The following is a 23,509-nucleotide window of genomic DNA, read 5'->3' on the forward strand; positions in this document are numbered from 1 at the left end:
GTGCAGGGACACCAAGATGATCAGGGGACTGGAGCATCTTCCTTATGAGGAAAGGTTGTGGGAATTGGGGCTGTTTAGTCTGGAGAAGACTGAGGGGAGATCTTATTAGCATTTATAAATATCTAGAGGGTGGGTGTCAGGAGGTTGGGACATCCCTTTTTTCTGTAGTAGCTAGCAACAGGACAAGGGGTAATGGGATGAAGCTGGAACACAAAAAGTTCCACTTAAATATAAGAGAAAACTATTTCAGTGTTTCAGTGAGGGAGCCCTGGCACAGGCTGCCCAGAGGGGGTGTGGAGCCTTCTTCCTTGCAGGTCTTCAAGACCCACCTGGACGTGTTCCTATGCAACCTGATCTAGGTGACCCTGCTTCTGCAGGGGGGTTGGACTAGATGATCTCTAAAGGTCCCTTCCAACCCCTACCATTCTATGATTCTATGAAACATCTCTGCCTGAAGAAGGAAGTGGGACTACCACATAGTGCTGCTCTTGCAGCCTTACTACAGGTCAGCTTTGGGAGCAAATCTCAGCTCTTGCAAGCACTCTGTGAGAAAGGCTGTTGTTTTGATTGGTTTTGCCTGACCCAGCACACTGCAGGCTCAGTCCCCTACTAAGGCTCTGAGACAACTGTGATGGCCCAAACAATAACTAGCAGAGTACAGTCTAAATCTCCCAGGATCAAAACTGAATGAACTGACTTTTGTTAGCCTATGAAAGATAATATTGGCCATTGCAAGGAAGCCAAAAGCAGTTAACTGGTACTTAGTGCAGATTTTTGTCTGCCCTCTGGAGTACTCTTTTGGAGTGATGAAAAGGGAACTAATATTTCCTACTCTATGAAAACTTCTATTGCAAAAGTGGTCTGGTCTGCACTAGAATGAAGCTATGACTCCCTGATGTTTTACATAAACAACCAGAGAAAGAAAAAGACTCTCACCACAGTGACCTTGACACCTGCCTGTTAAGATCTACTGTTAAAGTCAGCTCTCCCTTATCTCATGTCGATCACCAAAAAGTTATCTTGTGGTCTAGGTCCTTTCTTCATTTTGATAATGAATTTTAGCCTGGACTGATAAATCTTCCCCAGTCAATGTTAGAACAAACATGATACATGTCCTGGTTTTAGCCCTGCCAGTAACTAGGCACCAGGCAACCACTTGTTCACTTTTCCCCTTCCCAGTGGGATGGGGAGGAGAATCAGGAAAGAAAGTAAAACTTGTGGGTTGAGATAAGAACAGTTTAATAACTAAAATGAAATAGACTATAATAATAATGTAGCATAATAATAATTTGAATGAAAAGGAATATAACAAAAAGAGAGAGAAAGAAAACCCAAGAAAAGACAAGGGATGCCTAATGCAATTGCTCACTACCTGTTGACTGATGCCTGAGCAGTGATTCACCCTTTCCTGCCAACTTCACTCAATTTATATCCTGGGCATGGTGTTGTATGATATGGAATAACCCTGTGGCTAGTTCAGGTCAGCTGTCCTAGCCATGCTCCCTCCCAGCATCTTGTGCACCTGCTTGCCCACAAAGTCTGGGGAACTGAAAAATCTTAGGATTTTTAACAGGATAAACACAACTCAGCAACAACTAAAACATTGATGTGTTATCAATATCATTCTCACACTAAATCCAAAACACAGCACTGTACCAGCTAATGAGATGAAAATTAACTGTATCCCAGCCAAAGCCAGGACAGTCCCTCTATCCTGACAAAAAAAGTTCTGTTTTGGACTGACAGCCATACAGATATTTCTCCAAATGAATAACAGCATGCTCTACTTCCAAATGCACATACCCTTTTAGCTTCTGATCTAAATAAATATGTAAAAGTCAACTGGGTGGATTCTTCTAACCAAGTATTAACCACGTGTGAGCTGAATGGTTAAGCTGAGCAAATCCTTAGCTTGCTGTTCTGGTCTATGGAGCAAAAGAGAAGTAACCACACATACTGACTAACTCATTTTAAGTACCTGTATCAGAGTGGCATGAATCATTCACTAGAAATTCTCATAGTCTCATCCACTGGAGACTATATTTCTCCATGAATGAAAGAAGGCACCTAGTTGGTCACCTATTCATTATTTAACTGGTAAACTACTCTCAAAGGTTACTGAGACTAATTCCAGTCTGTTTTGCCACAGACTTGGGTTACACTCAGGATCCCTCAAGTTCTATTATAAAGAGCCTCTAATATTTCAAACTAAGACAGAAGAACCAAAGCTACTGGATTCGTAACTGTTCCTGCTGGAGGAGTCTGAGCTTCATTTGGGAGGTCGAAACATCATCTGAAAGCTGTAGGTAGAACCTGTCCAAATGGCATTCACTAAACACACAACTCGTCCTTGTCTCTCCTCTTCCTCATGCTCTCCTCTACTGACAGAGCTGTATCTTAGCAATGTTAATGTTAAAATGTTTAAAAATACTGCTTGCCTGGGCAAAACCTTACCATTTCACTTTAAAAAAGGATCTCAGCAAGTGGCCAAGTGTAGCAGAGCCACACAGGCATTTATGCTGCAATGTCATTCTTAAATGATTCCTCTTAAATGTTTAAACTCCGTAATTCCAGTCAATTTTGAGAAATATTGATAGGTTTTTCTAGTTTTTAGTAGTAATGGACAGTACATAATTACTGAAAACGTAATATTTTTGCACCTGGGCTCTTTTATGATAGTGTTACTCCTGTGCAAAATTAAATGTCAGCAAAGGAAGAGTGATTCTAAAATGAAATTTAAAATAAATGTATTATTGCGCTGAGGAGGGAGTGTGGTGATTTAATATGGTGACTAGTCACACCTGAATAACTAAAGAGTTTGTTTTTACAGGGAAGCACTAAGTTTACTAAAGCAAAGGGAAAGTATTTTATTACAAATAGATTATCTTAGTGCTTTCACTCAGTTTGGTGCAGAACTTCATGTGGAAACTGGGATTTGACAGAAGCGTAGCTGGAGGCAGGGGGAGAGGGAAAGAAAGGAAAAACGAGTAAAAAGTTATCAAAGCAAGGTCCCTGAACACAAAATGCCATGGCAGATATCCACAGCAGCCAAGATCTTTCCTCCATAGTTGTGGGTCTAGGCTCTGCAATCAGACTCCAAGGTGTCCCACCTGGCTTGCTGCAGCAGTTGAGCTGGCAGCAGGATCAGGAATGCCTCATAAGCCCCCAGGGTGAGACGTGCAACTGTTCAAGGGCAGAACATCTCCTTCACCACTGACTATAGCCAAAGTCCTGCTGCCAAAGGCTACTCTCTACCCACTATAATTTATAGGACTGGAGAACTTATAACTCTTTTTTGATTCTGTTTAACCAAAGTACATCAAATGCCGTAGGAAGACCAAAAAAAAGGTTTCATTTTTTCATCTAGAAATTTCTGAAAGGAACCTAATTTGTTGACAATGCAAATTCAGAACATCTATTTCATAAGTGCACAGTTAATCAGAGTTCAGGGCTCTGCAATGCAAGAGGCCATTATTCTGACTGGGAAAGAGCCTCTTCTTCTTAGAGCTGGAAGGCAGGTTTGTCCTCAGACACATCCAACATATCCTTCTGTAGGAAGGAGAAAGGTGTTGGGAGGCCACGTGCTTGAGCTGTTGGGTGAGGGCCAGAGGATGGTTTTCTGACAACAGGTCAGAATGTGTCCCTTACATTATCCTGGATTTTTTTGCCCTTTTTCTTTTTATTTAGCATCACAAAAGCTGTGCAGGAGGTATTGGAGAACCTCAGACCAATAACAGCAGAAGGATTCTGAATATCTTTCAGGAGGAAAGAGGCACACATTTCTTCTGCTACCTGCTGTCCCCTTGGCTTCACTCAAACAGTCCCACCTGCATCACTCAAATGAGGATTCAAACCATTAAGAGGAAAATCTTCATCTTACAGAGAATTTTTCTGCTTTCTCCTGAGATGGCCTCTGTGTTATTTTTTGTAGCTGCCTTATTTTCCATCAGTGCAGTTTCCTCTTTGCTGATTTCTTGCATCAGTCTATTCATTAGATAGGAGGATGTAAAAAAGAATTAAAAAAAGCAAAAATAAGGAACTGTTCCCAAAGCCAGTGAAAACAATGGGAGTCAAAGAAACTGGCATTGACAAAACATTTTCTTTTCCTCAGGAGAGTTAGAATGATCCTAGCCAAAGTTTTGTGGAACAAAGATTCCAGTTATATGTCCAACTCAGCAAAATGTAAATTGACATCACATTTAGGTTCTTCCTTCCTTGCTAATAGTGACACCTCAGATTATATTTGATGAGTACAGTGACAGTTGTCATTATTGCATTAACTGCATACAAGGTGGTCTTTAACCTTCCTACGGGATTTTAGGCCAACTACTGTACACATAGTTTCTGACTAATGAAAGCTGAGGGTAAAGCCTAAAAAGAAACAATCTTTGTGGGTTTTTTTAGCTTTGAAAATTACAAACAGAAGAGCCTGTGATGTAGAGACACACACAGAAGGAAGTGATCTGAGAGAGGAGGTTTTAATAAGCTAAATAGGTTCAGCCTAATGTGCATTCATGTCTTCATTAATTTAGTGGATGGTTTTCAGAAGAGTGAGCCTCTCTTCTTCTGGTGTAGGCAAAATACAGCTAAACTCACCCCCTACTGACTTGCTATGGGTAAGATCATGTAGAAATCACTTAATCTGAAAGCAAAAATCCTCTTAGGTACTTTCCCAAAGTCTCCCTTGAATGGGCTAAACATAGGCAATGGCACATGGAAGATAACAGTTTAGCTGATGATTTTCATACGGCACAATCCCTGCATTGCTTCTCTTCCCCTCAGCTGCAAATGATGTCTCTCCCTCCTCTGGCTTTGAGGAGGGAGCATGAGTGGGGTCTGTGCCCCAAGCAGTTGACAGCTGGGATTTGGATATGATATATCAAGCTAGAGGAAATCTCATGAGAGGGAGCAATCGCATACGGACACAGCAGCTCTTGAGAAGTGGGCACGTCTCAGGGTATTGGTTCCAAAACATCACTCATGAGGAGCCCACTGAATGGTAAGAACATCTCTGTTTCTTCCCATCTGCTCCACAGTGCTCATTCATCAACAGAGAGCTAACTTGTCCCCCAGCAGGCAGAGTAAGAGGGGCAGGGAGTGAAGGAGAGCTCCAGCCTGATACATCACTGCAGCATCCCATGTGTGACGGAACACGTGTTGGAACTGCGGAAGAAGAGTCAGAGTTGTGTAAAGCTCTTGGATTGACACAAAATACATATTCTGATAGGGGAATAATCCACTTTGGCTGAGGAAAATGGAATGCAAAACAAGAGTTTGCTCAGATGCTCTTATTTTTTGGGAAACTATTCCAGTTTGGGGAACTAGCTGTGTCTCCAACAGCTTTACGGTAGCTGTTGGTTCTGTTCAGAGGTTGCGATCAGGAAGCTTTCATTTGGAGGTGCTGTACCATAGATCTCGAGGGAATCCTTGAGATAGGGCACTTTATTCTCCTTAATGTACTATGAGCATAGAAAATAGACTAAGCCACATGAATTAACTTAAATAAACAGGGACATTTATCTCAATGGTAACCTAAGTGCTATGAACTCTATTGCTTAACACCATCCTAACTCTGACCTACTTTCTTTTGGGATGCCTGGTTTAAGAACTGGATTTCAGCTTCCCAAGTACCAAATATTGCTCTTGCAATTAAACACCCTTTTTTTCCCCCCCTTCCCAAGGTTATTTAAAAGATCACCTGATTAAAAGGCCTCACATTTCAGTGCTGATTACCCATGCAGCTTGTAACTGATATTAGTATTATTTTGCTTTGTGGTTTTAATAGTATGCTTGACCTTTGTATCTGGAGGCTCATTTAATGCTTACCATTTTGTATTTGATTGCCATGATCTTATTTTCTGATTTCTTGCTCACTGAATGTGACCAAAAATCATGTGACTGGAGTACTTTCCTACAGTCAGATAGGAATATTTTCCTGTGCAATTCGTACCCCTGCGATAGTCTTTGCTACATGACAGGAAGGCAAAGATCTTTGGTGGGATCTGATATGGCAATCTGCATGAGCTGATTTCTTTTCTGGTCTCAGTTGATTAGGTTATACCATATCAGGAAAGACTTTTTACCCTTTAGTGGCTTATTTTCCTCTGGAAGCTCCGCATCTGTTGGCTGCAATGTTGGTGCCATGGATTGACTAATGAATTAGTATTAGGCTTCAGTAGTGGAAGATGAGACATTCATTCTCCTCTCCCAGTCTTTAAGTGATATTGCTGGTCCAAATCCATTAATGTTTTGCTACCATCCTCCAGCAATGTAGGAAAACAAAAGACAAAGAGTATTCACGTCAACAAGAAATCTAGGGGAAAATAAAACAACGACAAAACAGGCTTTCATAATCAAAGAGATGACTCTGTCCTTGTATAGTGTAAAGCACAAGTGGGGAATGAAACATATTTGTGATTCCTCATCAACAAACATGCCTGTAGTCTGAAAACCAACATCAACATATGCAGGGATAATTGACAGGCTGCTTTAACTGGGTGTGTTTCAACTGAAAAACAAACAGCTTTGAGAACTGACAGAGAAAAAACCTCCCAATCTGAGGTGTACAGAGCATGTGTTCACACTGCTGCGTGATGGATGCATAATGATGTCCTCCAAACAACCAGCCTTCAAATACCTTACACCTTACTGTGTTATTAGTGTTTACTGCAGTTAAACCTCAGAGCCCAAGGGCCCTAATTGTGCTGTGGATGACATAAAGCAAAAAGACAGATCCTGTCCCCCAGATACTGCTAAATGAAACCTCATCTGTCACCTGCTCTTCCCTCCACACTTTGTTTTCTCCAGCCTCAATCTTCAGTGCCCAACCTCTCTGAGGCAGGAACACTGTGTTGCTACACATCTGGGTGGCACTGGGTTTTGAAGCGTTGATGAATGAATAAATAACAATACACTGAGTAGAGATTTATATCTGTCTCTTCCTTTTTTTTGCGTGTTTTGTTTCTTTTTGGGTTTTTTGAGCATAGCTTTTGGAATATTTACACTGAGATTGTGTTTTTGGAACCAACAGAAATACAAACCATAATGATCAACAAATTTCATTTTCTGTCTTCTTGTGTAACTCCATTGTAATGCTCCAGAATTCTATTGAAATTTTTCTTGGAGATGCCTCTGTCTTTTGCTGGATCTGGCCAAGGAATGGAATGCAGGCTAGTGAGCAGCTTTAATAAGATGGTCCATCCACATTATTGTGATTCCCAGTAGACAGCTTCTTTTCCAATGCCTCTCTGAAAGGCTGTGGCACTGAGTCAAGCAGCACTAGTGTCAAGCAGGGCTTTAGAAGCCAATACATTTTGTTATCTGACTTGTGAAAAAAACCCCACTTTCTCCTATTTCCTTCTGCCACTGTTTCTTTTTAAGGAATGAAAGGTCCAATGAGTAGCAACCCTACCACTATGGATCAATTAGCATTCAAACTTACCCAGACTATTCTAAAAACTATTTCATTTCCCAGGCTGATCCACATGGAAACTAAATGGTGGCAGCTGTGTTTTAGCAGACTCTTTGGATCAAAATTGTGTCCTCCCTGCTTTGCACCTTCTCCAGCACTCTGAGGATAGGGAGTGGTTAGATGTCTCCACCATTCATGGCCTTTGCTTTTTCTCTCCTTCCAGCCTCTCACAGCCAGTGTTATCACTTGTAACTTCTTGCTAGACTTGCCCTGCAAGAAAGCTCCTTTCAGTAGACACCTCTTTGAGACTAAAATTATTAATCTGCAAGAAAGGTACACCACAGAATTACAGAAACTTAAGGATTGGAAGGAACCTTGGAAAGATTATTTAGTCCAACTGCCCTGCCAGAGCAGGACCACCTAGAGTAGGTCACATAAGAACTCATCCAGGTGGGTGGATGACATTGCTGTGCCATTGCTACTCAGCTAACATCACTTGCTTCTACAAAGCCTCCCCTGGCCTCTGGAGTTGCTGGTTATGAGGAGGAGGCTGAGCTTCACTGGGCAGTGAAGATATTCCAGCTATTCCCACCAGATTACTTTCCTGCAGTTATTTCAGGCAATGTCTGCTCAACTCAAAATCTCTCCACCACTCTCTGAGCAGCTCTGGGAACCTCACCAGCACTGCTCTCCTCTCAGTGTGGCTCAGGCAGCCAGGCACTGCAGGGAGTTACACTCCTCCAAAAATGTCACCCAGGCACATTTTAACCAAGTACTTGAAAAATGAAGGCACGAGAGAGACCTTTTACTAACTCTAGCCTGAAACTAGTGCTTGCTTTTGTTACTGTGAATTGGGTTGTCCATTAGTCCCTTTGGATAATGTCTTATACAAAGCCCCAGCTCTGCTTCTTGCTAGGCCAGCCCCACATCCAGAGATCTCCCCTGACTGATTCTTGTGGCAAACTTCAGCCTAAGTAGCACTGTCTTGATTTTTACTGCCTGATTCTGCCCCTACCCACTCTGTCTTCTACAGAAACTGCCTGTGAGCCCTTCAAACACACAAAAGCTTGCTTCGTTTCTTCACCCAACCCTGTCATGATCAATTGTTTCAGCCACTTTGAGACTTCTGCAGAAAGTGTGCCAGTTTTATTTCCAAGAATGCAACATCACCAACATTTTTCAATTATTCAGATAGGTTTTAGCTTGTCATCATCTCCATCTCACTGGAAGGAATTGCACATGCTTGCCCTACCTCTGATCTTGCTGACACTAATGTGATGACATTGACTCTGCAGAGGTTACTTCCAATTTCAGCAGGAAGGAGAGAGCAGGATCCATCCTTAGCATGCCTCCTCTCCTGCCATGTGGAACAACACTGAGCTTCTCAGTGCATCTGGTTTCAAAATAAAGCCTCTACAACAGACAAATATGTTAAACCTTTGAAAGCCTCATTTCCAGGTTTCAACAACATTCTCTTCAGAAACAAGCACTTAATGGAGTTCATTTAAGGTTGTTTAAGCCACAACTTGCTGTCAGCACTATTTACCACTTCAGTGGCTCGGCTAGAGCCTCAGCTGTTGTAAGCCAGTTCAGCACTAATAAAGGAGCCCTCCTGATTTACATCAGCTGAAAATCTGACCGAGCTTCTGCCAGGCTGACAGCCTTCCTCTGCTGGGTTCCAGTAGCTGTTTATATGCTCACTCGGTGCAGACAGTAGTAAAAGCAGTTTTTCTTCTGACACTCCTATCTGTGCCCCATTTTTAATGTAAGACCAAAGAAACGTGGCAGATATTCCAGCATGATGTCTTCTATTGACTGGGCACTTCAGCCAGGCAGACGCCAGCGTTCACTTTTACAGCCCCAGAATGCAGCTGGATCAGTTATCAGTGGTCCCTTCTACTCCTCTTTCAGGGGCTGCATCCAGAGTATTTTCTCCCCAGTCCTGCTTTCTTCCTTGGGAACTGATAGAAGCAAGTCTCTTCATCTTCCTGCAGTCCCCTGCTCCTTCTGCACTCTTTGGCTTTGCTCCTCTTGGCTGAGAGAAGGAACCTTCCTTTTTCCAATCATTCCTTTTTAATTTTCTCTGTTTTGGGGTGGTTTTTTTTCCAGGCAGAACAGCTCAGCTCCTTCACAGCCACTCAGCTTTTTACTTGCTGCTGTAACTTCTAATCCTGCTCCTTTTTGACTCCTCCCAACTCAACTTCCACAGACCCAAATTAAAGAGCAACAAATCTTCCCAAAGCCGTGGCACTGACCCTTTTCCAGTTGTGCAGGTTAAAATCATCAACACTTTTTCCTTCAATCCATTTATCATCTTCCAGGGTTCTGTGTTAGTTAACACTGTGTCTGAAGCCTGTAGGAACTATGCAGTCAACTCACAGAGCCAAAGCTCCACAAAATGGTAGCCATCTGCTTCCTGCTAAACTGGCAACACAACAATAGCTTTCAGTAAGCTGAGAAGAGGGTGATGTTAACGAATGAAACCACGACACCTTCTGTCTTTTATTTCAATAGTAAATCTAATTTTTTTATCTTTTCCCCCACTTTGCCACACAATTTTGCTGAGAGCCATCAGGACTGAATTGCCACATGGGAGGTTTCGACCCTTGGAGTTATCAGGTCGATAAAATTGCAGTTTCCAGCTCCTGCAGAAGCCCAGCTTTTGTAACAGCGAGAAACAGCCGCTTGCACTCAGATCCTTACATCCTATTTCTAAAGTTGCCAAAAGAATACTGATTTCCATAGCCTATATCTATTATTTACTAGGTGAAAAGTAATGGCATCACCCATGCACTGAGGGATTGAGATGGAGCAGAAGGCATTGGGAGCTTGGGGACATCACACCAATGGCCCTAGGGACACATGAGGAGCTGTCGTTTGGAAGAGAGTTAATAACATGCCTTGGGGCTAACACAGCTCTTGGGAAAGAGAAACCAGAATGCAAAGGGGTGCAAGGATTTGTCAGTCTACCCTGTAGCCCAAAACAAAGTGCTGGGAGGCAACTTTTAAGTTGCCAGTACTGAAATGTTTTAAAGAGGGAAGAGTCAAGTCCCCAAACACATGGGTTTTGCTTAATAATAAAAGCACCATTTGGAGTGCTCTGTCTTAATTTCTCTCCTGAACATGAAATCTTTGAGTTGTTTTTACCATATTTTAAAAAGACTTCTCAAAATTGTTTTAAAACCAAGACTCTGATCTTTTTCTGCTCCTTGCATGCATTCAGCAGCTGGACTATTAAAGGAAAATGTTATATATGGTATGAAAACATTGTGAAAGCTGACAAAAAGAGATCTTGCTTGAGAGAGCTGTTCCTACCAGAATATCTGTGATTTCTGAACTTAATCTTAATGTACAGATCTCACATTCATGTGTCTTTATGAGCTAATCTTAAAGAGCATATCAGGATATTGTACTCCAGCACTGTATGTTAATGGTTTCCTGCCTCCCTCCAGGAAAAAAATGGGATATTTTCTTCTCTGAGCTTTTCACACACTCTTCTGCCAAGTCCAAGCAGAAAGGAAAAACTGTGTACAATATTTTATTAGGCCAAATGTCAATTTGTTTTTCTGAAATCTTTACCTGGCATTTAATATTCAAACAGGAAAGAAAAAAAAGTCAGAAAAACAATAAGGCTTTCATTTCATGCAGCATTGCCTGAGACATTCAACAGGCCACAATACATAGAGCCACTTTGCTTTCATAGGTAGGAAAGGGAGCAGTTAAACATACTGGAGAAGGTGGATAGCAGCTTGGTTCAAAGGAAAGAGATTGAATCACTTTGTATTTGTGAGCCTTTTGGATTATCTGTCAGTAATCTCTGCTGAGCCTGGCTAAAGACAACATACCTCCTATTTTGTTGGATCTTGGTCTTGCCCACAAAAAGACACTCTTTTTCCATTTGTAAAGAGTTCACTTTCCACTCCACTCAGAAAATTTCCCACATTTTCAGCTCAGTTCACTCTTGTTTTGCTAGACAACACAGCACTGATGTAAACTAAACCTTTTTGCAGATCAATGGTACTTAATATATGAAACACACCAACACAGACAGCCTGGTCAGCCAGGAAAGCCCAGCTGGGTTGAGTATGACATCTAACATAAGAGACCAAGACTTTGTGAGCTTTATTTCCATCCAAGGCAAGGACCAATGCTTGATCACCTCCCAGAGAAGTGCTCTTGAATCTCAATTTCCCACAGCAGCACTTTTGACCATACCCAAACTGTACCCTTGCCATACCCTGCATTAAATCTGAGCATCCTGAACGAGTGCCTCTACCCTTTGTACATTGCTGTACATGGAGCAGAGGCAGAGTCTGGGCAGAGCCCTGCTGGAGGGCTGGAGTTGAAGAACCACTCTGTATGTGCCCAAATGCCTCTGGGATTCAGCTTCTGGCACCAAGGAAAGCACTTATTGTCTTTTCCATAAAAGAGAGACAGAAACAGGTTTGCTTTTCTTCTTCACGAGGGCTATGGAGAGACTCTAATAAGCCATGCTCCTAAGCATTTGAAACAAGAAGTAGATTTTAATCCAGATTTGCTTCCACAGAGACAGCTCTCTACCCACACTTACCTGCCAGAAAGATTTTTGTGAAGTTAAAAGTACGTCCAGCAAGGCTCAGCTGCACATTTAAATGACTTCTATGAGTCTCTTGTCTTTTCAGTCTCATCATTTTTGAGCACAAAAAGAAGCCTGTGTTTTACTTAAAAGGTCTTTATTCCAATGTCTGAATGTGTTAGCAGCCTCTGGGATCACTTTTGTCCCCTGGATCTTACAAAGAGATTCGAATTGAGACCTTAGCCCATGTCAAGGATGTGTCTGGAAGAGGAAATTCACCGTTTCACCTTCAGCATGACACAGTTTTTTTTGCATTAATGTCATGCCCAGAAGAATGGATTCTACCCAAAGCCCTGTTGCCAATAGGCTACTGGCAACAGCTGATCTGAAAATATGCTCCCATTACCTACCAAACCTAACTGCCACCTTCCTGCTGGACTATGGACCATCCTCTGCTGCTGCTGTAGCAGAAATTCTTTATTCTGCCCTGAGAAACTGGTACATCACTCTGCTTCCTCTTGGTGTGGATTCCCCCTGCTGTGGTGAGGACACTGAGGCATGTCAGGGACAGCACAACACAAGAATGGCAGCTGGCACATCTGTTCACATGCACATATGTTACTCCTCCTGATACATAGGGTTGCTTTTTTCCACTGAGCTCCAGTCAAATGTCTACAGGACTCTTGGAATGAAATCCTAAAGAAAGCTGCCCTTATGGATCATCTGATATTTTTTTTGGGAGGGCTGTACAAGCAATAACTCATCAGAGGGAAGAGGTACTTGAAGGTAAGAGGTTCACACAAGAGCCTAGAGTAAGTCAGTAGCAGAGCCCACAGGCTGGCTTGAAAGCTCCTTCAACACATTTATTATTTTCATATCATCATGAAGTAACAATTATTTAGGAAGGAATTTATGAGTGTCAATATTCATCCAGTTAAGACAAAAATAATCATTCCATCAAGTAATGCAGCTGGTTTGATAGTTGTAGGCACTATAAAGCCACCACCTCCAAAGAACCTTCTAGCATCTACTGGGAATGCAGATGGTACAGCATTTTCTGCTTTCATGGCAGCAGCTGTAGCACACTCAGCTTCTAGCTGGTGTATAATGGATCATACCAGTTTACACAGGCCAATAGCATTATTCAACATGTCTCCTAGATTTTCCCAATGTCCCTTTTCATATACTTCTTGGGGGGAGACAAAGAGACCTACCTCCTGTCCCCATCTTACAAGTCTTAGCAAATCCTCTCTTTCATAACTGAATCCTTTCTCAGCAAGGATATGCTGAAGGGTGTCAATAGGATTCTCCTCTTTGCTCATCATTTTTCCCATTATACCGGTTTACTCGGGTCACTTGCCTTTTCAAACAGGAATCCAGGTGATTTTCTGCCGAGGGTTCTTGATCCAACGAATTCAGCTGATCATGGCAGGATCACCAAATGTCGTAGTGGTACAAGCAACATTCATTCAAAGACATAGAGAATCCAGGTAATGCATGTACAGAGACACACACAAGCAACATAGTACAACCAACAGAGTTAACTCAAAGCCACCCTTTCTTTGGTTTATATGCTGCTTCTGCCCATGTGATTACCCAGGGCCCAATTGATTAACTTGCAGCACCTGTTTCTGATAATTGGAAGTAGTTTGCCAGCTGCATTAACTTGTCCCTACCATCTTTATTCAAGCTGGTTGGTCCAAGCCACATTTGTGCCTACAGATAGTGTTAATGGATTCCTAGGATTGACTGTCAGCATCCACAAACCTATAAAAACCTAAAGCTAACCAAGGTTCACATGCCAGGTCTGCTGTGTGGTGTTATCATGTCACTGCAGCATTCCTCACTCTGCCATAACACCTATTTCTTCATCACTGCTGTCTCCCCCTTCCTCTTGCCCATCTAAAAGTGACAACCAGTGTTAGGTCACTAAGGACCTTGTCTAAAATCAGCTTGTAGCCTGGAGAGAGGGCAGATGCAGACACTCTCTGCAAGTGCTCACGTGAAGGCATTTCCCTTAGTAGCACAGAAGACCTTTCATCAGCTTGCCAGGAGGATTTGCTGACCAAACCTCCTTGGAGAAGGAAGTTTTTCAGAGTGCTAGAAGGAGTGTACATCAGTGACATCACAAATAAGAATTCACAACTTTTCCTTTCAAATGTCACAAAATATATGTCCAAGTGGTGAGATGCTCCTCTGCCTCATCCTCTGCCCTTCTGAAAAGATTTCACTTAAAGGTACAACTTTCAACGAAGAGCTTTTTCCCCAACTCAGATCTTTTCCATCTGCTATGGTCTGTGAGCATCCATTAATACTTTAAACTTCTTGGCTGTAAGCCCGTTGAAGTGATTTGTCTAGGATAAAAGAAAATGGTGAGATTACATGTTTCCCCTTCTGGCATCATCAACCTCTTTGTTTTTTGATAATAATCCTGTTTACAGCAGAGAGAAGATGCTGCAGAGAGAAGATTCCTAAGAAGATGCTGTATGTTACATAGAGCCAAAAAATCAGCCATAGGCAAAAAAATGCCTTGAAATACAGTTCAGTAGAAATGTACTTTTTATTGAGCTCAAAAGCTTCTCAAAAAATGCTTGTTTTCCTCTGCTTGCTTTAGGGGCAGAGGGAAACAACCTTGAGTTAAAAAAAACAATTTCAGCTGAAATATTTTTTGTTTACTGATTAACAAAAGCTGGATTTGGCAAAAAAAATATATATATTTTCAGCAGAATGTCAATGAGCAATCCTGTACTTGCACAAGTGATAAAAGGATGGTGCATGGCCCAAACAGCATGCAATCAGTGATCTTTAGGCACTTTCAAAGCCTGAGCTACCACAGAAGTCGGTGTTGATTCAAACTCCCTTGTATCTTTTCTTTTTTCTCTTCCTTCAGCCCCCAGCTAAAGGATTATTGCAAATTATTCAGGGCAGAGGAAGGAAAGGTGCAACCTACAGGGTTTTGGCAGTGGCCTCCATCATCAGCTCAAGAGGAGCTTTCTGGAATGTCATATTCCTGCAGAAGATTAAGAACAAGTGGGCAGAAGATGAAGTCAAGTCACTTCTTACTCCTCCAGACTTCAAGGCTCTCATGAAGGCTTGTGGTCTTCGTTCTGCCTTCTGCAAAGACTTCAGCTTCAGCTCTGAGTTCAGCATGTTGACCTCTCCAAGGTCTGAAAATGTGAGGATCCTGTGTTTTGGTTGGTTCTCTCCCTGTTTAAAGCCTATCATTGCCTTTGGTAAATTGTTACCCATGTATATTTTATAAACCACAGGGAATCATGTGGCTACCCAGTACTTTTCACTGGAGAATCTCAAAGTAGTTCACAAATAAATAGCCAAGATTTACAATAACTTTATATTCCAGCTTTTCTGTAGAGTGGAAAAGCTGACATCAAAAAGGCTTTCCTGCAGCTACACAAAAAAACTGAACCAACTTATGAACAGAACTTAGAAGTCCCAGTTCCAGCTCTAGTTTCATCTCTCAAACAAGATTTGTTATCTCTGTACTTCTTGTTCACCTGAGGTTCCCATCGCTGCTACCCAGAGATGGACACGGTCATTTCTACCACTGCATTATTGTTTCCTCAAGACTTCTCCCCCACTTTAACATGAATAAATAAAATACATAACTTTGAGCAATCAGAAGGGAAGATCCTTGGAGGTCACTTACAGGCACTCCCTTCCTATGCAGTATCAATACATAGGTATATATACCTATCAGCATTTGGCTATTTGCTGAGTGATGGCTGTGGCTGTGCTGATGGTAAAATGGAGAAGAGCAGCAGGAATGTTGTTAAGTAAAAGGCTGTATCTCTAAAAGCTGGAGACCAATCCAGTCCTAGTCAAAGCTAATATCATTTAGAATGAGAGAAGCAAAGCTTAGCCCCTTCATAGTAAAGTTATTTTGTTGTTGGCAGTGTTATTTTGGGTGGTGTCCTGAAAGGTAGAATTCACAGTCCTGCTGTGGTAGAATGAGATCTGAGCCCAAATACTTATTAACAACCAATGATAATAATAAATAATAATGATTAGTCACTAATTAATAACAACAGTAGTGCTAGTAGAAAATTTCAAGTCTCTTGTTCACCATTTACTGCCAGGCTAGTCACTTCCCAAACTTACTTCTAAAATTAGAAACAAACTGGCCCCTTCTAAAGGCCATAAACAGCATTTTAATTGGACTGAAACCTAGAAATCTGTCAGCAACTAGTTACTCTGGCTCCCTGGTGTGATCAGCAGCTTTGAATGCCCTTCAAGGTCTTTCCCAGAAGGTAATGACGCAATCCAATGTCATCACAACAAAGTCGTGATCAAACAAGGAGTCACAGAGCAGCAGCTCAACACTGGGACGCTGGGACCAGTGTGCCCAACTGGGAATGCTGAAGGGGGAGGAGGTCCTCCAGCCCAGAGTACACATCATCAACAGAGTAGCAGGGAGAGACCTGTGCAGGCTGAGACACTTGTCTACAAACTAATCCCCTATGTACCTCTCAAATCAGGGCCACATGAAATGCGTATTACAATGCATTTCCTTTGCTAAACTACTGTATTTTCACCTGTTTTCTGTATGATGGAAGGCTTTTAAAGTAAATCCCACCTGGCTCAAAAAGATGCCAAGTATTAGCATCAGAATGCAGGAAACTGCATCCAGAGAACAAATACTGACACCCTGGTAGCATTGTTCCTGGCAAGAACCTGCTTATAAGGCAAAAGAGCAAATACAGTAGCTGATATTTAAGATATCCCAATCATTTTGGAGGTGAAAGGGAGGTGGCAGCCATGAGGCAAAAGGCAGGATCTGAACTGTCAAAATCTTCTCCAATTCAAGAGGAATTCATGCCCTGATCCCCAATGGGGGTATGTGATGGACAGAGACATGTCCCAGGTAACATAAGGCTGGCTCTGAGATCAGGGCTGCAACACTCTTGAGGCTTATATGACCTTCTTGGGTTCAAATTACATTAATGTATCATCCAGCAGAAGCAAAACTGCACCAGGGACAAAACTGATCCTACAGTCAGCAAGTGAGTGAGTAAGGATAGGACACACAGGTGAACACATTTCTTCCTGACCTTCATGCAAAACTAGCTTCAAGGTGAAAAACAGAAATGTCTCTCTTTAAGTAAGAACCTGAGGAGAGGGAAAGAAAGAGATGGTTTTAGTACCACCTTGAGAACAAAACATAAAGCTTTGCAGAAGGTTATTATGAAGTAAAAAATAATCCTCAGGTCTCAGAGGACCTGCAGAGGGTCTGTGACTCCACATTGTCATGTCAGACACCTTTGTCCACCACAATCTCACTGGAGACGTCTGTCCAGTCCTCCATCACAATGATGGGAGCTTACAGGGAGCATGAGCATCTTCACTGCCTTGAGTAGGGAAATCCTACTGGATCTGGGAAACAGGTGAGTGGTGACCAGTAACACTCAGTATCACTCAGAACCACCCTCTGGATGCCCAGATTATCAAGATCTGAGGCAGAGATGCAGTGGGGCTGAACAGGGCAAGACAGAGAGGCATCTTCCTTGTCCCATACCCTTTTGCAAATGGCTTGGGACTTTGTAGGTTTCTTGTCCCCAGTAATAGAAGCTAGGGTTGCATCCCAAATAGTGTGAGCATTTCACATAAATAAGGAACAAAACAAATGACAGGGGACATAGAAATAGTTGTCAGTGACACCCAGCCTTCCCCCAAAAAATAACAGGAATCAGCAATAAGTACACATTATAAATATATATATATATACACACACATCCCCTATATACACACTCACTAAAGGTATATAATGCCATCTCTCCTAAATAGGAATTGCTGGCAGCCTTTCAGCAAGCTATTCTTAACCTCTAGCAATAAGCACCTTGCTTGAAGTCTGTGGCACTGCAAATATGTCCAAGGCATTCCTGTGGAGTGATTGCTCTTGAATTCCTTCAGATGCTTTTCTACTGGAACAAAACATTAGCACAAACTTCACATGCTGAGAGTAGAGAAGGATAGTCAATGCCACTACTGTAAGAGATATGGTGATTTTAGCTGTGGAAATCAAGAACTGCCTGCTTAAAATCAAAAGCCTGGCTTAAATAACCACAAGATTTAAAAAGAGATTAAGCATTCAAGATTTTCTTTCTTTTTTGTAGCTCTAGTTTTAGACTTATTTACACCTGAAAGTATTTTCTCTATTTTTCCTGCTACTGTGACCATTAGTGCAGTTTCCAAAAGCCCAGAGTTTCCCAAATACACACACACACACAGAGAAAGGTTAATATTGTTATTCCCTCCCACCCCTTGACTCTCAGAGCTTTGTATAAAAAAATCTAGTGTTCATCCCAGGAGACCTGGAATAAAATCTGCAGCCATCAACATTGCAGTCTTCCTTTGGATGGCAGTAAGCACCCCAGGGAGCTGCTCAGTCCATTTCATGATGGATCAGGCCCATCCTCCCTGTGAAAAAGCTGAAGGAAGATAAATCAGAGCAGGACATACTGGGAAAGACCTAGAGAAGGCTTCCCCACTCTATCAATACATTAGAGACTCATTTTTCTTTTCCTCTTTAAGAAACAAAGTGGTATAGAAGCTGGACAAGCTCTGTAGGTGCTCCAAGCTCCACCATGGTGCCAGAGTTTCCAGCCCAACTGCTGCTTTCTGGGAGAGGGACTCCTCTGGAGGTTGAAGAGCTCCTCGTGGGCTGACAGAGCTCACAGTGAGGAGACATATGGGCCCGATGGTTCAGGTGATGGGGAGAATAGCCAGGCCACCTCAGTGCCTGGATCTCAGGAAAGGGGTGGGGGTGTGTCTGTGTGTGAATGAACTGTTCAGCCTTTAAAGACAAACCTGGAGCATGGAGAGGACAACTGCTTTCTACTAGAGCAAAGCTGGGAAAAATCATTTTACAATCTCCAGAACACTAGGAATAATCATCTGTAGCTATAGATCCATTTCTTTACACTTCTCTTTATGCATTACTCACTTATTGCCTTGATTTTCACTCTTGAAAGAAAGGAAAACACATTACACAAAACTGAGTATTTTATTCTAAACTCTCTTGCTTTGAGGCTCTGGTACAGTGGAGGAAAGGCCAGCCCTTTTTGTGCTTCCCAGCAAGTATGCAGCATCACCTGCCACAAGCCTGGGCTAGGCTGGGGGCTGACTGGGTACCCTCCACCAAGCTGTGGCTGTTGGCATGTGAAGCTGATCCCTGGCTGCAGATGTGCTCGGTGCCTGGCTCGAAAGAAAAATAAGACTAAATTTCAGCAGTGTGCCTGTGAAAACAGCTGATTCTCTGGACTGTTAAAATAGCCTGTATTTATAAACAAAAGAGGGTTTTAGTTTTCCTTGCCCTAGAAAAACACACTGGAACATTTCACCACCGTTTTCTTTCATTTTAATTAACAAGGAAAGGAGAAAAGTCAAAGAGCGATTGTATAAAATATATACTGCACTGATTAGGGATTTCTTTTCTGTAGCATGGAGAAGGCAGCTTGAACTTTGCATTAAATCTCTCTCCCTCTCTAATGAGATATGCCTTAGCCAACCCAGAAAGATACAATTAACTGAGGAAAGAATGCAGCTGCTTTCTCAGGGAGGGGAAAAAAAGACGGAAGGGAGGAAGAATTCACGTTAAAAGGTGAAGTATGAAGGGTTGATCCTGCAGACCTTGAGTATGAACCTTACTCAAAAGAAACATGCTGGTCAGCTCCAGAGCCTTAAATGAGCCCACAGCTTAAACAAGGTTTAATCCTGGCCTCAGACACTTCTGAGATCCAGCCTGAAACCACCTCTCTTGCTCTCTGGAAGGGCTAAACCCATTTGCCTCCCTTTGACCAGACAGTGGTCATTTTGAGACTAGGAAATCAAAAGATGAAGAAGCTGGGGGCCAGGCCAGGGTCAGTCCCAGCTGACCAGACAAGCCTGGCCAGACCTTGGCCACCCCACTGCTCCTGGGGATGTATGTGCTCAGGGGCCGCCTGCCTCACACAGCCAAGCTTTCCTGATCACTTCTATTACATCATGGTGTTTGGTCAGGGTTTTTTTTCCCAACATTTGTTATTATTTTCGTTTGAAGAGGCAAGGCTTCCTCCTCTCGTGCAGCCCAGGAGTGGGCAGAGGGTCGGCTGTCTGCAGGACGCAGCGTCTGCTCCTCCAAATCCCTCTGTAGAGTAGAGTGGGGTCACAGGGGAGGGGGGGAAAAAAACGCCAAAGAAAAGAAAAAAACCAAACCAACAACCCCAGGAACATAAATTGGACCCAGAAGGGCAGATGCAGACTGAACAGGAAGCGCTGGCCCGAGGCGAAATGAAACAGCTGTTGCCATTGTTCTGCCTTCGCAAACCCCGCACGGCTCGGGCTCGGCGGGCAGATGTTAGCAATTACCGCACATGAAAAGGAGGGCACAGGATTAGGCAAGTGACGAAAAAAGCAAGGGGACCGCTAGATTTATCGCCGGCGGAGCGAGGCAGCCCCACTCCGGAGGGTGTCGGCAGCCGGAGCACCCCCCGACACCGCCCCGGGGACCGCGGGCAATGAGCTCTGCCCGCCCCGACCCGCCCGGGAAGGGCCAGGGGATGCCGGGGGATGCTTGGATTTTTGCAAAAGGGGACGAGGTTCGGGCTCGAGACCCTGCCGGGAGCTGCCTGAGGCCGCCGCAGCAGATCTTTGGCTTCTTGGCGGTGGCGGGTCGGTGCCTCGCCGGGAGCGCACCCGGAGAGCCGGGCTGAGCCTACGGACAAATTCCATCTCCTCCTCTCTCTGTAAATAAATAACTAACTACATAACCCAGACACGCGCTTAACATTCCTCTCGAAATTTCTTCAGCTCTTCCATATAATCAGGAGTTGTAAAATAAATAAAACAAAATAAAATCCCTCTTAGCTTTCTTTTTTTGCAAGGAGCGATGGGAATAAGAAAGGTTTCTCAGAAGGTAAGCATGTGTTTGCCATCTTAGCTCCTGATATGGAAACCATATGCTTAAATACACCACCAAACGTACTCAATATAACACTCTTTTTTATTAAAGGTGGTTTCATAAAAGCCATCCACCTTCCATCCACTGGTGACTACCAAAGAGGTCACATATTCCTCATTGTGACTATCAATACGTATTTGGGGTAAATGAAACTCCAAATAGACTGTTTCTGATTATTATTGCAAAGGGAGCAAGAGGCCATCTTATTTTCCCTCACTGATAAATTAAAAGAACTGTAATGGGTGATTTCTGCAACCTGTAAAAGGCCAATACCATCTGTGACTCATTTAGAAAATGAGAAAGAAAATTTCTTTAAAGAAAATTTATTTTATTCATTTGGTCAGATTATAGAAAGGATATATACTTATTTTTTTAAAACCCTGCTGCTGAAGAGAAAGAAGCAGCAGCAGAAGAAAATCCTGACACGTAATAAACATTGCGGGAATGAAAAATGCCTAAAATGTTATTAGAAGTGCAGATGCTGCTGCCTTGCTCTGGAGATGGCTGGTTTCTGCCCTGCCAACTAGAAGAAATCAACATGAGATGACTCTAACAGGGCCTTTGCCACAGAAGGAGGAATGGGCCAGGAGCAAAACATGAAGAAATGCAGAGCTGAGATTTCAGCTATGCCATCGCTCCTCTCTTTTGGACAAGGAGCCAACCAGCCATCCCACTGGAGCAACACTTGCAAAGATGTACACAAGGCTATTTCCATCAGGTTCAGCAGCCAGGAGCGGCACCCTTTTGTAAAACAGGCTGTTAGTTAATGCAGCACCTTAAGACACCAAAGAAGATGATCAGAGGAAGAAAAGGGAGAAAGGGTGGCAATTTACCATCCTTCAAATCAGGAGTGATGGTAGCAATGCCAACATTCCTACTTTTGTCTGGTCTGACAAGTAGGAAGTGGAGAAAAGATCAAAAGCAAGTGGAAATCAAAAGGATTAGGATATTGAAATTCTTCTGTTTTGCCACAGGCTGTCACCCTAGCTCCACATATCGCTCAGCCAGGCAGGCATGCTCTGTGCAAAGCAAAGAGGAATAGCTCTGCAAGTCCAGGAGTTTGCTCCTCCAGAAATTTAATTGGCCTGCAGGTTACCCACAATCTCAACTCCCCTGCTTGCAATCTGGAGAATAATATTAAATGGTAATGATAATAAATACTAATAGATTCATCTTTATAAGCAATGCCAGATTCTGCAAGGCCTGGGCTTGGCAAGAGTGGTCTGTCTCAGATGTGGAGCATCTAATGACATCTTTACTGTTGCAGGATCTGCACATGGCAGACGGAGATGTCGTTTGCACTCTGACACAGACTAAGTTACTTACAACTATTGATACAACCAGAGAATCACTTTGGACCAGCCTGGGCCCTAGCCAAACCTTATGTAAATCAAAGGATGAATTTGCTTTAAGATCTCTGGACTGCTTTTCACTCACCCTGGGAAAAAGCAGGAGACAGGCAGTGTTCCAACCCACTCAGATGAAGAGTAAAGCATCAGGGCTGATCTACTGAAATCACGAAGGATCTTTCAGTTGACTGCAGAGAGCCATGCAGAATGACTTTGGCAAACCAGGTGCTCTGCTTGCTTATTTGTACTTGATGACTCCATACCATTCCCTATTCCTCTCCTGTGGACTATCCTAAAGTCACCCTTTTTGTTTTATCAGTGTTAGATGTCTGCTCAGGTCTCAAACCCGTAGAGAAGGGTAGTAAAGTGCTTAAGCCCTCGGCAATCAATGGGCATTGTACTCCTGTATTGCTCCAAGGAGCTGGGCCCAGTACAGGTAGGTACCCATGATCTTCCTTATAAGTTGTGATTCATCCAGTGGAGATTAAGTCACTGACATCAACTCTGAGACAATCCCATGGCAAGTTCTCCATCACCCATATCTAGCACATGAAACCTCTTCCTCTGCTGAACTCTTTATGAGTTGGTTGGACTGGATTCCTTAGAGATACTCAAGTGGCTCACTCTCCTTTGAAGATCTTGGACAAAACCACCCTTTCCAGATTGACAGTGTCAGTTTTGTAACTTGCTGTGGAAAATATTGATGGACCTTCAAGCTGTAAAGGAGAGGAGAACACGTGAGTTTTTTTTCAGGGCATTTTGGGAACAAAGCAGTAAGGCTTTTTAAAACACAATAACACAATGTTTGTTCTTCTGAGAAAAGGACAGAGACCCAAGAAATTCTCATCAGGATATTTTTTTGGTGGAAAATCTATTTTGTTAAAATACTGCTCATCAAAGATGTTGGATTTCTTGGTTAATAGTACCTTGATTTGTGCCTACTTTGCTAATAACTGGAGCCATCCTAACTTATCCAAATACCTGTATTTAACCTAATGGTCAAATCTTCACAAATCTCTGGCCTTGCTGTAATTTATGCAGAGAAAGGTTTAATGTTCCCCTCATGCCCTTCAGCCCCTTTCACAGAATCGTCAACATAGCATCATGAATCATGAATTCAACACAGAGAAACTGCAGTGTCACACCAAAGCTGCTCAAACCATTCAGCTATATAGTGGCTTGGAGAATTAAGTCTTATTTTTTCCTTCCTCTTCACCTCTCTCTCCCTTCTTCTATTT

The sequence above is a fragment of the Colius striatus genome, chromosome 8 (assembly GCF_028858725.1).
Source record: "Colius striatus isolate bColStr4 chromosome 8, bColStr4.1.hap1, whole genome shotgun sequence".
Taxonomy (NCBI): Eukaryota; Metazoa; Chordata; class Aves; order Coliiformes; family Coliidae; genus Colius; species Colius striatus.